Source organism: Pelodiscus sinensis, chromosome 24 (assembly GCF_049634645.1).
Source record: "Pelodiscus sinensis isolate JC-2024 chromosome 24, ASM4963464v1, whole genome shotgun sequence".
Classification (NCBI taxonomy): domain Eukaryota; kingdom Metazoa; phylum Chordata; order Testudines; family Trionychidae; genus Pelodiscus; species Pelodiscus sinensis.
In genome coordinates this window covers 15,785,677-15,800,873 of record NC_134734.1, presented here as the reverse complement: position 1 = coordinate 15,800,873, position 15,197 = coordinate 15,785,677, and the positions used below count along the sequence as shown (strand labels likewise).

The window sequence follows — 15,197 nt, the reverse complement described above, 5'->3', positions numbered from 1 at the left end:
AGATCGTTCCACCCAGGGAACGCTTTGCATTGCTTTAACTGAGGGATCCCACTGTGCTTTGCAGCCCATGGCTCATTCACTTGGAAGACCCCGTTGCAAAGTAGATGGGGAAACTGAGGCATTGAGAGGGGAAAGCGACGTGCTTACAGTCAGCGGCTGACAGAAGGACCCAGGTGTCCCAGCCTGCTGATTTAACCACTAGGGCCTGCTACCTGAGAACTGCAGCCTGCTAAGGGCTCGCCATGGAAGCACTGCCCATCCAAGAGTCTGGTTTCCCCAGAGGGGACATTTAACACCAGCAGACATTTAACACCAACCTACTTATAAGGAGCTGCACCCTGTACTGGGCAGCCGCAGCAGTATTTCAGGGACCCATTCCGAGCTCAGTGCCCAATTGGCTGGGTGATCCTGGGCCAGGTGCTGTGCCGTGCCTCAGTTTCCCCCGTCGGTAAAAGACAGCTGAGGACCCTCACGCTCCTTGCCTACTTGATCAGCGAGAGTCAGGGAAGTGCTTCGAAGATGAAAAGAGGCTCTCACCTCCTTCCCACGGGGGCGGGGAGCACTAATTAGTTGATGTTTGTGTCGCGCTTTGAATGTGTAAAGCACCACAACTGCGGAGCATCTTTTTCACTGTTTCAAGGCACAGGGCCTTGATGTTGCAGGTGGGGGCTAGGAGGTGGGACCCTGCATTCTACTCCCAGATTCTGGGGGCCTTTCTCAGTCCAGATTCTGGCTGGGTGGTGAGGGGTAGATCCTGAGCAAAAGTCCTCAAGGCCCTTGCGGACTGGGGCCCCTGGGCGGGAGGGGAGGCAGGGCTAAAACCCATCGGACTGCACTGGCATAGGTTCACCATTGGCAAGGAGGACTGATCTTCTCCCACCTGTCTGCACGGCACAGCGGCTCCAGTGCCCGTGGTGGGACGTTCTCCGTCCGGAGGCAGCGACGGAAGGGGCACGGGGAAGCTGGGTTGCGTCGGTGCAGATGACTGGCGGGAGGATCTGACTAGCAGGGACTGATGGCTCTTGAGGCCTCTCACTTCTAATCTGGAGCAGAAGGGAAACATGCATTTGCGGACGCGATTGCAAGCCGCCCTCATCCCTGCTGCCAAAGCCCATCCATCCAGCACCCGCATGCGGCGGGCTCCCCATCCAACGGCATCAGCACCTCGCGGGTGACGGACGGGCCTCGGAAACTTGGCAGGCTCGATGCACAGACGCGGTGGAGTCTTTGGGAGCTGACGGGACAGGCCCGACTCCTCATGGGTTTGCAATATCCTTGGGCAAGAGCTGGGGGACTCCCCGTTGGGGTGGAGGAGCCGATTCGCCACTATCATACGCTTTGCACGGGCAACGTTTCATGGCCGATTTGCACGGGGGCAGTGAAGCACAAGAGGCAGGGCCCAAAGTCCAGGGCAGCAGAGAACCGGGGCTGTGGGAGAACAGGGCCGCCGGGGTGGGAGTATTTCTAAGCTCAGCCAGTGGGCAGGAAGCGCCACATTTGGCTCTGATGGATTTGCGAGCCCCTTGTCTGCTCTCCCCCCCCCCCCCGCACTCCCTGACTCTAATTAGTAATTAGTGTTTTCTGCAGGCTCCATTGTGCTGCTGGGAGAGGCGCTGAGAACAGGAAACAGCTCCCTGCCCGGAGGAGTTTACAGCTGGGATGGGAGAGACTGATGCGGACGGCATGACTTGGGTGCTGCCTCACCTCCTGGATGAAATGATGCAATCTCTACGTCAGGTTGGTTCAGGTTATTTAAAAGCTCGGGGGAGCCTGGCAGGGGCATCGGAGCCGAGCATGGGAGGGGGAGCAGGTAACGGCGCTTGTATGTAGGTTGCCAAACTTGTCCCTTTACAAAAGCCTTTACAGAGCCTGTCCCGCCTCCGCTGCCCCTTCGAGAGGCGGCTTTTCTGTGCCCCTCAGCGTCTGCCGAAATCAAAAGGGTCAGAAATCAGCCCCACCCCTTCCACACTTGCCTTCCTCAGGAGAACCGTTGGCAGCCTGGCACTATACCCGCCCCTTCTCAGGCCAAAGCAGCCACTGCCAGCGGTGCTGGAACTATTTGGGAGGGGGTGCCGAGCTGCACCCCCCTTTCCCAGAGAGCTGTTGAGATCAAGTTGCCAACGTTCCCAGGCAAGACTCCATCACTGCAAGTGGCATCCAGTCTGGGGGAGTTGGCAACCCTCACTGCTCCCCAGGCTGGGGCCACGACTGGGGGCAGCTGCAGAGCCCTGGGCCAATGGTGGGACCTTGGGGCTAGCGGGGCCGGCGAGCTGCAGAACCCATGGTCGGGCCAGCAGGTGATGGGACCTCGAGGGCTGGCGGGTGACAGGGCCCACGGACAGATGGAGCCGGAGGCTGGCAAAGCACATGAGGCCAACAGGACCCCATGGGGGCCACCCACATGCCAAGACCTGGGGCTGGAGAAGGCAGCCACAGGGCCGGCCCCCAGGTTTGGGGAACCGGGGTGCAAATCCTGCAGCACTCCCTGCACCCTACTTCCTCGGCTGCTTCATTGCAAACAGATAAGAGCAGCTGGAGCAGGTTGCAGGGGGGTGGTACTCTAAACAGAGCCAGATGTGGCCTCTGGCCCCAGCTGGGCTAACAGTCTGCTCCTGCAACATGCTGCCAGATGTGCTGGGACTCAGGTGGCAGCAACCTGTGGGTTCAAGCCCTGCAGATCAGTATTTCTCAGCCAGGGGTGTCTGGTCTTTGAGCTCTTCCTGCCATAGGTCCTTGGTGTCCGAAAGGCGGAGACCCCCAGGGGGTGGGGGCAGGGCGCTTGTCCTGGCACATGATACAATTGAGATCTCACAGCACTTTTGTATTTTCCCTTAATAAAAAAGCCTGGCTCGAAAAGGTCCATTGTGTAGGTGGCAGAGCCAAGTACTCAAAAAGCAGGGGAGGCAGATTCACCATCGCAGAAACACCTCCGGCACCGGGGCATTACCAGGCAGGTTTTCATCGCAGCTTCCACGCTGGATTGTTCGCACCCCACCCAGGCCCCATTTGAAGCACTGGGCGGCCCTGGAAGGGGGCTGAATCGGTGCCCAGACACCGCTAACTCTGACCGTTCCTACTCCGGCCACCTAACTAACCTTCTAAAGTCCTTTCTTTTTGAATTCAGCTTCACTGGTTGGCTGGCCGTTTCTCCTGCCTGGCTTTGTGGTGAAGGTGTTGGACTCAGGGGTTCCGGGTGAGTCTTGCCACAGACTGCAGGGGAGTCACGGCGTCTTTCCGTGCCTCAGTTTCCCTGCCTGCAACACAGCGCTAATCCTCCTTCCCTTGCCTGGTCCGGGCCATGAGCTCCTTGAAGCAGGAACACTCTCTCACCCTGTGTCTGCAGCATGGCACAAGAGGGCCCTGATCTGTGTCAGGGTCCGTACAGCGCCCTGCACAACAAGGCCCTGATCTCTGTTAGGAGCCCTGCTGCAGTAATGGAAGTAACAATCATACAGAGGGAGGAGGGAGACAAGCCAGGGCCAGATCCTGCTTGGCTGCTGGAAACCAGTTCAGTGCCAGTGATGTCAGTGGAGCTTTGGTGACAGATGCTGGCCCTGTAGGTTTTTCCAGCCTGCCTGGATCAAGACAGAACATGAAACTCGAGGGGGAGGAAATCAGGTGCTGCTCCCAGACACGCTGCAGCACTTTGCTCCAGTAACGTCAGAGGAGACTCCAGCTCTGGTTTGCGATTGCACCTGGCCGGTGGCTGTGGCTTCGTGGTTCCCCCCGGCTAAGGCAGAATGGGCAGCTCTCTCCCAGACAAGCACAGCCCAGCCTGTCTTGGTGCTGGTTGGCCTTGGGCTGGGCACACCCGCCAGAAGCATCCATCGGTGATGAGTGTTCCACTTCCTACTTGGCCGTGGCTCAGCACTTCCCAATAGACTTTGCCAGAGGCAAGCGCGTCCCAGTGGAGGGGGCACTTGTGAGTTGGGCAGAGTGAGCAACAGACAAGGGACATGTGCCAGCAACTGCAGGGCTCTGAATGGAAGCCAGCACCGCCAGACTGGGGCATGTGCATCGCCACCCCCCCCCTCCGCTGGATGGAACCTTAATTTCTTTTCTGTGTGTCATAGACCCCACTATTCCTGGAGATTAAGTAGCTCAAGTAGCTCAGAGCTGCCCCGCTGGCTGAGGGTGCCAGGCTGGAATCCAGGATCTTCCCTCTGGGAATTGTTCAGTCACAAGCTGCCCCCATAGAGTTTTCTTCATCCTGAGATCTCATAGCACTTGGCGAGAGGGATTTTGCTCAAGGCCACAGAGTGAAACTGTGGCAGAACAGTAAAGAATCCACAAAAAGCTCCCTGCTCTAATTTCTGGACCTGGACCATGCCGAGATGAGGCTAGGAATCCAGGAGTCATAGGTCCCAGTCCACCACTTCCACATCAACACCAGGGCTTGTTAAGCAGACACCTTCTAGAGATGGTTTAGTTGGGACTGGTCCTGCCTAGAGCAGGGGGCTGGACTTGATGCCCTTCTGAGATCTCTTCCAGTTCTATGGTTCTGTGCTTAAACTACATACAGAAGGAGCCACCAAAGGGTTCAACATCAGCTGTAGACACTACAGCGTATGACGCAAACAACCCAGGGTCCCTTTAAGACCCGGCGGGATATTAACTTCTGAAGAAGCTGATGGGCAGATTTCTCCCCTTCCTCCTGTTATTTTTTGACTCAGACATTTCATGGCAAACGTGAAAATACTCTCATCCCAGCTGAAGGCAAGTGAGCCCAGCTGGCTAGTAAATAACAGGGCTGTTTGTTTACACGGGGATCTCTTTGATGTAGATAATTAAATGTTGGCCCCCTTCCCATAGGAATTAATTGTCCCCGACGAAGGTACTTGAGGGAGGAAATGAAAGCAACCGCAGGGGGTTCCAGACAAAATATATTCCCTTTAATTTTTGTCGATGAAGCTCCGGGCCAGTGGAGCCGTGTAAATAAGTCCAATATTGGAGATTAATGGGCATTTAGCCTCGTGAAATTAACAACACCCCAGCAAATCTACAGAATCCTGCCCTGAGCTGGCACAACTCAGTAATTCTGCATATTTCTTCTGTCCTGCTGCACAAAGTGGCTTTTAAACATGGTAATAATACCAGCGCCTGGTGCTTCGCGAGGGCTTTTCAGTAGTCATTTGCCCCCCTTGTTGCAAAGGCGTTCGCGGGTGGCAAAACCCTGAAGCCCAGAAAAGGAAGCCTCAGTTCTGCCATCTGCAGAGCGCAGGTCTCTTACGTGCCCAGCTAGCGCTCGTGCCACTAGGCCATGCTGCCAGCATCGTGCAAGGTGGCAGGCATCCCAGCCCAGAATCACCAGGGTCTAAGTCTCCAACGTGGGTGCGACGTGCTGCGGTTGTGCGTTAGCTCCCACTTGGTGGGGTGGGGCGTCGGGAAAGCCCTCTCCCTCTCCCTCTTCAGACTAAAGCGACACTCAGAAGGCGACAGGGCGGGAATTATTTGCCAACACAGTCAGGCCTTAATGATAGCTCTGGCCTGCAGCTGCACAGTCAACGAGGAAGGGAAAGAAAGTAAAAAAACCTGATTGTGTCCCTTTAAAATAGACCAGAGAGGAGAGCCACATTCCAGAGAGTTTTGAGAGGGAGCCAGCAGAAGGTGGGTAGAAGGCCCCTGGCCAGCATCTAGGGAGCATTAAACAGGGGTTCCATACTCTGGGCGTCACTGAGCAAGTCGCTTAGGGCTGGATTTTGACATCAATGGGATCTAGAGAGTTCAATAGCTGAAGCTATCTGGTCCTTGGTCACTCTCTGCCTCAGTTTCTGCAGCTGTGCAATGGGTATAACAATCTGCCCAAGCTCACAGGAGTGCTAATTACTGGAGAGGCTAGGAAATGTGCTGATATTCCAATGATAGAGGCCAGGTAAAAACCACATGGAGCCTGCCTCAGAGTCACTTTGGTGCCTAATTCCCATTGGTATCAAAATCTTGCCCTGAGTGACTCCCCCGGGGCCCCCCCAGGAAAGCTGTGTGACCAGTGCCTTGCCCTTAGCGCTCCCATGTTGCAGGAGAAGATTTCTCCCATGCCAAGCTCTCTCTGATGCAGGATGTGGGCCCTGAGCCCTTGCCATAGACCAGTGGTCTCCAACCTTTTTAACCACAAGATCACTTTTTCAATTTAAGTGCTAATTACATTGAAAACCCAGACCCAAATACCTTCGCCCTACTTCCCTCCCCCTCCTTCTTTGAGGGCCTGCCCCTGCTCCACCCCTGCTCTGAGGCCTCACCCTGCTCACTCCATCCCCCTTCCTCCCCTATCTTCACTCACTTTCACTAGGCTGGGGTAGGGGTGGGGGTGCAGGCTCTGGTCTTGGGCCACGGGGTTCAGAGTGTGAGAGGGGCTCCGGGCTTAGCCCAGGATGGGGGATTGGGGTCCAGCAGGAGTTTCAGGGGGCAAGCTCTGGGAAGGAGTTTGGGTGCAGGGGGACTCATGTCTGGGACAGGAGAGTGGGGGTAGGAGGAGGTTCAGGGCTGGGATAGGGGTTCAGGAAGCAGGCTCTGACTGGGCACTGTTTAAATGAGAGGGCTTCTGGGTGGTGGCACAGTGAAGTTAAGGCAGGCTTAATTCTCCCCTAGTCGTACACCATTCCTGAAAGCAGCTGGCATGTACAGCAGCGGATCCATGGTGCCATATGCTGCCCCTCATCTACTGGCACTGAGCCCTCAGCTTCTACTGGCCACGGTTCCCCGCTATTGATCAGTAGGAGCTGCAGGAGCAGTGTCTGCAGGCAAGGACAGCATGTGGAGACCCCCCTCCCCGCTCTGCCTTTCTCAGGGGCTGCAGGGACATGCCAGCCACCTCCAGGAGCAGCTGTTACCACAGGGATAATGACTCCAGCCACGACAGGTTGGGTGTTTGAGAACTCCCGACTCAAAGAATGAAAGTTAAGCACGAGAGAGAAATGAAAATGATGAAATGCACAGGCCAGTCACAAAGCAAAACTAACCCACTTTGCAAGCAGTACAAGAAGTCACAATAACAACCCACGTGTGTGCTGGGTCAGGAGACGAGTGTGAAGGACAGTGTGTGTTTGTGAGAATGACAGAGACACACACAGTGTGTGCGAGTGACAGAGACGGGCATTGCCAAGCTCGCTCCACCCCCTTCTCACTGTGTGGAGACAGGGTACAGAGGTGGGGGGGAGGGAGGGACACCCTGACATCAGCACCCCCCTTTCTTCCTCCCACACCTTGCACAGCAAGCAGGAGGCAACCAGGGGGCAGTTCCGAGGCAGAGGGCAGATGCAGCATGGCGGGAGGGGGAGGGGCAACTGAAGTGCCAGCGCTTGACAGCTTCCAGGCCAAACCAGTCAGGATCCCCTGTCAGAGGCTCCAAGATCTACTGGTAGATCCTGATCTACTGCTTGGTGACCGCTGGCCTAGACAGGAGAGAGAGATGGAAGGAGCTGGCGGGCCCCATGCAGCCTCTGGATGCTCCCATCATGCTGAGGACGGCCCCTGTCCCTTTAAATGTCTCCGCAGCCCCAGGCCCGGCGAGCAATCACTCAGCCAACAATCAGATCAGCAGCCGCCCCGCAAAGCCCTGCGCTGCAGGCTCCTCGATTGCCTCCATTTGTCCGCCTGTCAAGACCCCGTTCCGCGTTGACGAGCCACCACTGCCGGTCATTTGTCGCTGTGAAAAATCCCCTGAGGATGATTGTTCCACGGGCAACAGGCGGAGGTTGGGGGGGGGAGGTAAAGCAAATCAGGTTGGGGTCACAACGAGGGAGGGGTCCTAGCTCCCAGGACTTGGAGTGAGCAGCAGTCAAGGGGTCCCCTGAGGGGTCTGCTGAACCAGCTGGGAAGCTGGGCTGAGACGATCCTGCCCGGCTCCTTGACAGGAGCACCCCTACCTCCGTGGCTGTTCAGATTTTCTCCCTTGGAGGGCACGAGCGAGCAAACGATTAAATAACAAGCGGTGTGACCATCATTGTGGCCAGGGGTCAGACCACAGTGAGGCTGGGTGGGGGATGAGTATTGGAGAGGGGTTGTACCCTGATTCTGTGGATGACTTTGGCTGTGCTTCTTCGTCTCTCTGGGCCTCAGTTTCCCTCATCTGTAGAGGAGGGATAAGGATCCTTCTAGTGCCTGGTCAGACTGGGAGCTCTCTGGGGCAGCGCCTGGCCCCATGCAGCCTCTGGATGCTCTCATCATGCCCCTAGTAATGTGGCCCTCAAATTCAGCTACTCGCTGATCTTCCCTCTGGCTGGCCCATGTGTCCCCTGCCCCTCGGTGCCCGTGCAGGAGGAGAAACACGAGGTGCGAGGTCATCTGGTTGGAATAGGCTCCTCAGGAGGGGGCTGTCTCCATGGAGACGGGCCTGGCTGGGGGCTCCCAGAGGAGGAGTCCAGCCTCATGCTGGCCTCTCCCATCCCCAACTGCCGCTCTCCATCCCCGTCTCCTCTTGTCCCTTGATTTCTCCCTCCTGCTGCCTCCCCCAGCTCCAGGATCTGTGTAAAGGGGGGAGGGGGCAAAGGCTCTGTCTGGAGAGGCAGGGGAGGACCCCCGGGGGCAAGTTTCATCAGATGTCACAGCTCGGGCCAGCCAATCCCATCAGCTTTGAGGCCAAGGCTGCTGTCCTCTTGGGGTGACCCCTACGGGCTGCAGTTCCTGTCCCCCCCATGCCAGCTCTGGCACATGGCAGTGTGGTGTTGCATCCCCGTGTGCCCCCACTGCCTTTTGGAACCAAGTCACCCTCCTGGCAAAGGAACAAGCCCTGGTGGGCTAGAGAAATAGGAACTGGCTGTCAGGACCCCTGGCTTCCCCTTGGGCAGGCCCTTCCGCTCTCCCTGTGCCTCAGTTTCCCACCTATGCTAAAATGATAAGAGTGCTCCCTCTCCTTCATCAGGCGCTCAGAGAACAAAGGCGCTCGGATTGGTCTTTTGTCCCTTAGAGCTGGACCAGATCCAGCAGCCCAAACACCTGAATCCTGGGTCCAGAGAACCACTCCTAACCCTGCAATGTTCCCGCCACACCCCGAAGGCCTGGGGTCAAATTCTGTGGCTCGGGGCCTTCTTCTGCAGGTGGGAGTGACACCAAGGCTGGGGACAGTCCTTGGGCTGCTGAGTAAATGGTAAGGACCCCGCTTTCTTGAGTGGGGGGCTGGAATCTTTGGGGCTGGCTCTCTGCTCAGCCGGTGTAAATCTGGAATAACTCCATTGGAGCCAACAGCTGAAGGGGTTAAGAGAAACGGCAGATTAGGCCCTTGGCGTCCCCAGCAAGGGAAACTTTTGGCCCATGTCTGCAGAAGAATGCCAACAACAGTCACCCCTTGGTCGGAGCCAGACTGACCTGCCATCCTCGCCTCCACTCCAGAGGCTGGGTAGCCAAAGGCTGTCTGTCTGTCCGTCCCCCAGTTTCCTCTCTGTGGGGAAACCTAGCAGCCACTGTGGAGGATTTCGGCAGAGGGGGGCTGTGGAGATGGAAGGTGCATTGCAGGAGTTCATTAGCATCTTGGGAAGATAAATGGATCATAAACAGCCTGGCCCCGAGTGATTTACGAGCTTCCTCCGATGATGCGATAATTCCGCCGTCTCTGCGGTGACACTGTAATTGACCTAGATGGGGAACTATTTTAAAGGGGACAAATATATATGTAAATAAAACATCCGCCCACGTGCACACCTTGCACACAAAAGCGACGTGTGCAGAGTGTTGCCATGGCAAAATGAAGCCCCCAAATGTTCAGAAATAGCAGAATTAAGGTTGCCTGTAACTCAGTGGGGAGGGCGCAGGGAGGAGCTGGAGCATGGAGGGAATCGAGAGAGAATTTAGCTGCCAAACTTTTCCTGTGGCTGCACTGAGCATGTGTAAACTGAGATTTGCTGGGGGTACATGGGGGTACATTTCCGAGGGTGCTCAAAAGGCAAGGCCCAACCCACCTAAGGGCAGGGGTGGGGGACCGAAGCTTGTCAATGAAACATGCAAGATGGGCCAAAACAACGTATTATTTTTGATGGCCTTGTTCCACGTTCGCTGAAACCTGTAAGAAATTGTGAGTTACTTTCACCGCTGCCCATATCTTGAATACTGCATGCAGATTGGTCACGTCATCTCCTCTTGGCATTGGAAAAAAGTTCAGAAAAGGGCAACAAAAATGATTACAGATATGGAACGGCTGCTATAGGAGGAGAGATTAATAAGATTGGGACTTTACGGCTTGGAAAAAAAACCCGATTAAGGGGGGATATGATAGACGTTTATAAAATCATGACTGGTGTGGAGAAAGTGAATAAAGAAGAGTTAATTACTCCTTGCCATAACCCAAGAACTATGGGTCACCAAATGAAATTACTAAGTAGCAGGTTTAAAAGAAACAAAAGGAAGTATTTCTTCACCCAGCACATATAGTCAACCTGTGGAACTCCTTGCCAGAGGATGTGGTGAAGACCAGGACTTGAATAGGGTTCAAAAAAGAATTCATGGGGAATAGGCCCATCAATACTAATTAGCCATGATGGGTAGGGATGGTGTCTCTTGCCTCTGTTTGTCAGAGTCTGAAAATGGGTGACAGAAGAGGGATCACTTGATGGTTACTTGTTCTGTTTATTCCCTCTGGGGCACCTGGCATTGGCCACTGTCAGAAGACCAGATGGACCTTTGGCTGTTCTTATGTTCATATGAAACATTCCCCAATGATTCACCCTGAAGCGGAAGCCCAGAGCGGGAAACCTCAGGCCGGAGAGCTGACAAAGTTATAAACAACTGGAAACAGGGTCTTCTAATGGGACCTGTCAAGCAGGCTTAGCGAGAGGCCACGCCAGGAGCTGTGCCTAGCATGCACAAACACAGCGCAGCGGCTCCGGGAGCCGGGCTGACAGGACACAAAGGGACCCTGGCAGCCAGCACAGTCAGCATTGGAGCAGAGGGCATGGCAATGAGATTACGACAGAATAGGCTTGGGGGTGGAATTGAATTACCAGCCCCAGCTAATCCTGTTTCCAGGAACCTAATTAGATTGTTTAAACTCTCTGCGGGAGCGAACGGAAGACCAGATGTATTAATCTCCGAGCTAAGTGGACTCTGCAGCTTTGCTGCCTGGCACACTGGACTGTACTGGGGCAGGGCTCTGGGGGCTTAGCCATTTCAGTTAAGGAGGGAGGGGTTGCCCTGTTTCCATTAGCAGTATAGGGCTTATGACACATGCTGGAGCAGTTCTGATCCCAGCAGGGGGCAGTGTTGCAGCTGGTGGAAAGCGGAGCAGCTGTATCATCACCATTTCCAGCTCCCTCCTGGCCTCTGACTTCTGTGACTTCGCAGAACTTCTGTGCACCATGATCCCTGCCCTGGCATCTCCCTCTGCCATGGAGCCCAGGTGTAGCTGGGAAGCCCCCTCCCCCATTCGGCAACATGGGAGGGGCTGGGTGAGCTCACAGGACCCCGATCGTTAATTCCATCTGATCCTCACAGGGCAGGGTGCTTGGCCAGAGCCCTTGGTGGTGCTGGAAAATGGCTGTTTGGTTCCTGGGCACCACTGAAAGCCAGCAATCCATGCTCATAAACACATGCACACATGTCCCCATGTGTACATGCGCCCATGAACACACATGCACGCACATGCCTGTGCCACCTAAACATACACATCCCCACATCTCCGTATATCCATGAACACACACATACACATGCACTACCCATGTATTACACACAGGTACACCAATGCGTACACACATACGCATGTGTCCTCCCACACCCATGGATCACCCCATGGCATTACTCCCGTGCACACCCATCACACATGCTCAGAAAACAGAATCTGTTTTGGGAGGCGCTGATCAGGCGGCTGGGCCATGTGACCAGTCCAGCAAAGTTGTTGGAAGATGATGGTAGCGTCAATGCGGGTCATGTTCAACTCTTCCAGGATGCTAGTGTTCGTCTGTCCTCCCAAGGGATATTTAGGATTCTCCTGAGGCAGCGTTGATGATATTGTTCAAGTGCCTTCAGGGGATGCTTACATGTTGGCCAGGTTTCACATGCGTAGACCAGTGTTGGAACAACCACTGTGCGGTACACAAGGAGCTTTGTCTTGGCGCTGATGTTCTCAAAGACCCTTCGACTCAGGCGGGCAAAAGCAGAGCTCGCGCAGCTCAGGTGATGCTGAACTTCTGCATCCATGTCAACTTTGGCGGAGAGATGGCTTCCAAGGTACGGGAAATGCTCCGCGTTTTCCAGCAGTTCTCCGTTGACTTCAGTAGATGGTACATGAGATTGTCCCGTTGGCAAGGGTGGATGGAGTACCTTGGGCTTTTTGATATTCCGCGTAAGGCCGAGATTCTCGTACACTTCAGCGAAGGCGCTTACGATGGTCTGAAGAGCTGCGGGGGAAAGAGCAGTGACCATTTTGCCATCCGCGTCCTGGAGCTCCATGATCAAAGTCATGGAGGTTTTGCTTGTGGCCTTCCATCTCCTGAGGTTGAAAAGCTTCCCATTCATTCTATGGACCATCCTCACACCATCTGGAAGCTTGTCATCAAGGCGATGGAGAGTCATGGCGATGAAGATGCTGAACAGCGCTGGGGCAATGATGCAGTCTTGTTTGACTCCTGTTTGGACCTCGAAGGGGTCACTTCGGGATCTTGTTGCTCAGCACCGTGGCAGGCATGTTGTTGGGAAGCAGCCTCAGGATGCTGACAAATTTTTGGGGGGCGACCGATCTTTGAGAGGATGATCCACAGGGCGCTACGATGGACTGAGTCTAACGCCTTGGTCAGGTCATGTATAAGGCTTGGTTTTGTCCACCACCGGCCATTGGACTCTTCATGGGAGCAGCGAACACAGCCCTGGGGGACATTCACTGAGCACGGTCCCAGCCAGTCTCCCCTGTTGACACCCCACAGGATCCAACAGGGGAAGTGTCAGGAAACCTTCACGCCCAGCAGTTTCCATTCCACCAGTGAGGCTGAGAACAAAACCGCGCCCGGCCCTCCTGCACCCAGTGTCATTCTCCCCATCCATCATCCTAAAACAATTAAATGCAGAGGCAATTAGCGCTACAGCAATAAACAGCTGCAGCGCTATGTATGGCTCGGCTACATTACCCTCATCTATTAATATTACGCCGCGGAGACACTTACAGTAACCAGAGAGAAACCAGGCTGCGCAGGGCCCTTTAGAAAAGGAGGCGGGGAAAACATCTCAATGCACTAAACATGCCTCGGGAGACAGCAGCTGAAGGTCACCTGCTGACATGGATGGGGAATGGGTGGGGGGATGGACAGGCAAAACATTGGCAAGGGGAGACACATTATCTTGGAGGCGGGGGGATCTCAGGGCAGCCGACTCATGGGGGGAGATCAGCATCAGTCAAGATCAGCCCATACTCTGCCTCCCCTCACTGGTGTCAGCAGCTGGCCTGGGGGAATTAGACTGGACTTTGCCCACTGCTCAAGTTCCCCCTTACCCCAGCAATCCCCTACTTTTCACCATCCAGCCCTGGGAGTTCTTCAACCAACTGCTAGATCCTAAAGCTGGAGCTGTCCTTACCTAGACGCAGAATACTCAGTGGCGTAGGGCCCTCAAAACTTTGGGGCACCGCTGGGTCTTAATGTCCACCCAGTCACCTCTTCCTATCCTTGTTCTGTGACTGATTCCTCCGGACTGGATCTAGTTCACTTAAAAGTGAAAATGGCTGCCGGAGCTATTAGCAGACCCTGTGAAAGAGCCATTAAGTGGTAATGGAGCCATGTGACTGGCATTTGCCAAACCCAAGTATATCCTGTCAGATTCTGAACTGACTGTAAAAACAACAAGGAGTCCTGTGGCACCTTAAGGTATGTCTAGACTACATGCCTCTGCCGACAGAGGCTTGTAAAATAGGCTACCCGACATAGTCAATGAAGCGGGGATTTAAATATCCCTGGCTTCATTAAAATAAAAATGGCCGCCGTGCTGTGCCGGCTCAGCTGATCGTCGGCACAGCGCACGAGTCAAGACGTGGATTGGTCGACAGGGGAAGCCTTTGTCGACCGCTCCTGTAAACCTTGTTCCACGAGGCATACTGGAGCGATCGACAAAGGCTTCCCTTGTCGACCATGGCGCATCCGAACTGCCCCGCTGTGTCGCCAAACAGCTGATCGGCACAGCGCGGCGGCCATTTTTATTTAAATGAAGTGGCGATTATTTAAATCGCCGCTTCATTTTCCTATGTCTAGTAAACTCATCTACATGGCATCGTCGAAGGAGCCATGTAGTCTAGACATACCCTTAGAGACTGAGGCTATGTCTACACTATAGCACTATTTCGAGTTAACTTAATTCGAAATAAGCTAATTCGAAATAACGCATCTATACACGAAAACTATTTCAAAATAGTGTTTTGCTATTTCAAAATAGCGCGTCCACACTGAGTGGACCCTGAACCAAAGTTAAGGCTGGCTGGAACCAGTGCTGGCAGGACATCTGGTTAGGGCTTGAGTGTGTGGGGCTTCTGCCTGAGGCTAACTGAGCTCCGTGCTTAAAGGGACCCTACCCCCACCCCGGACAGACAGTTCTCAGGGTTCCCTGCTTGCTTGTCTACCTCGATGAGGGACACCACAGCACTCGGCCACATGGAGCCAGAGCTGCCCCTGTGCACGTCGGTGCGTCTCATGGGGTTGTTGCCATCAGCCCGGCTGCACTTGCTGCCATCCGGGGGGGTCCATCGGGGGGCTGTCAGGATCCAGGAGGCCCTGAGGGAGAACGTCCACCCCTCGGAGCCCTAGGAGCCTCCCTGGTCCTCCCCACCAGGGGCTTGTGCCCATTCCTCCCTCACGTCCTTTCACTTACCCCTCCCTAGCCCCCTTCCTGATGTCAAATAAAAGACACGTATGTTCAAAAATAGAAACTGGGTTTATTGAACAAAACTGGGGGGGGGGGGATGAACCTCTGGGGAGACTGGGAAAAGGAGGTGGGAGAGGGGAAGAGAGAGGGTGGAAGAGGGGATGGGGAAACCTGGGTGGAGGGAGCTGGAAGGGGGAAGCAAGAGGAATAAGGGGGAGGGGCAGCTCAGGGCTCAGGGTTGGGGGTCTCGGCAGACCAACTTGACTTTCATGCAAACCTGCTCCTGGGTTCGCATGTGGCTTTTGGTGGCCAGGCTGGCAGGTATCCTGCCATAGACGGCTGCATTCTTCCATCTAGTGCAGAGATCATGGACGTTGGGGGCATCCCCCCAAAACCTGAATAAGGTCCATGATCTCCACCCTGGACCAGGAAGG

The 15,197-nt window shown here is 54.9% G+C and overlaps 1 long non-coding RNA gene across 1 annotated transcript; it reads left to right on the top strand.

The window, feature by feature from the left end:
• Positions 1 to 1,607: 1,607 nt before the first annotated feature.
• LOC112544262 (uncharacterized) lies at positions 1,608 to 8,438 on the top strand. Its single transcript, XR_003087575.2, has 3 exons — positions 1,608 to 1,737; positions 3,125 to 3,193; positions 7,492 to 8,438. It is a non-coding gene; the product is annotated as an uncharacterized LOC112544262 (long non-coding RNA).
• Positions 8,439 to 15,197: the final 6,759 nt, after the last annotated feature.